Genomic DNA, 307 nt, shown 5'->3' with positions numbered 1-307 from the left:
CACACACTGCTCCCCTCAGACACACACTGCTCCCCTCAGACACACACTGCTCCCCTCAGACACACACTGCTCCCCTCAGACACACACTGCTCCCCTCAGACACACACTGCGCCCTGCAGACACACACTGCGCCCTGCAGACACACACTGGTCCCTGCAGACACACACTGCTCCCTGCAGACACACACTGCTCCCTGCAGACACACACTGGTCCCTGCAGACACACACTGGTCCCTGCAGACACACACTGCTCCTCAGACACACACTGGTCCCTGCAGACACACACTGCTCCTCAGACACACACTGCT

Source organism: Austrofundulus limnaeus, unplaced genomic scaffold, assembly GCF_001266775.1.
Source record: "Austrofundulus limnaeus strain Quisiro unplaced genomic scaffold, Austrofundulus_limnaeus-1.0 Scaffold2753, whole genome shotgun sequence".
Taxonomy (NCBI): Eukaryota; Metazoa; Chordata; class Actinopteri; order Cyprinodontiformes; family Rivulidae; genus Austrofundulus; species Austrofundulus limnaeus.
The sequence above is the reverse complement of the archived record's forward strand: the minus strand, read 5'-3'. Positions refer to the sequence as shown.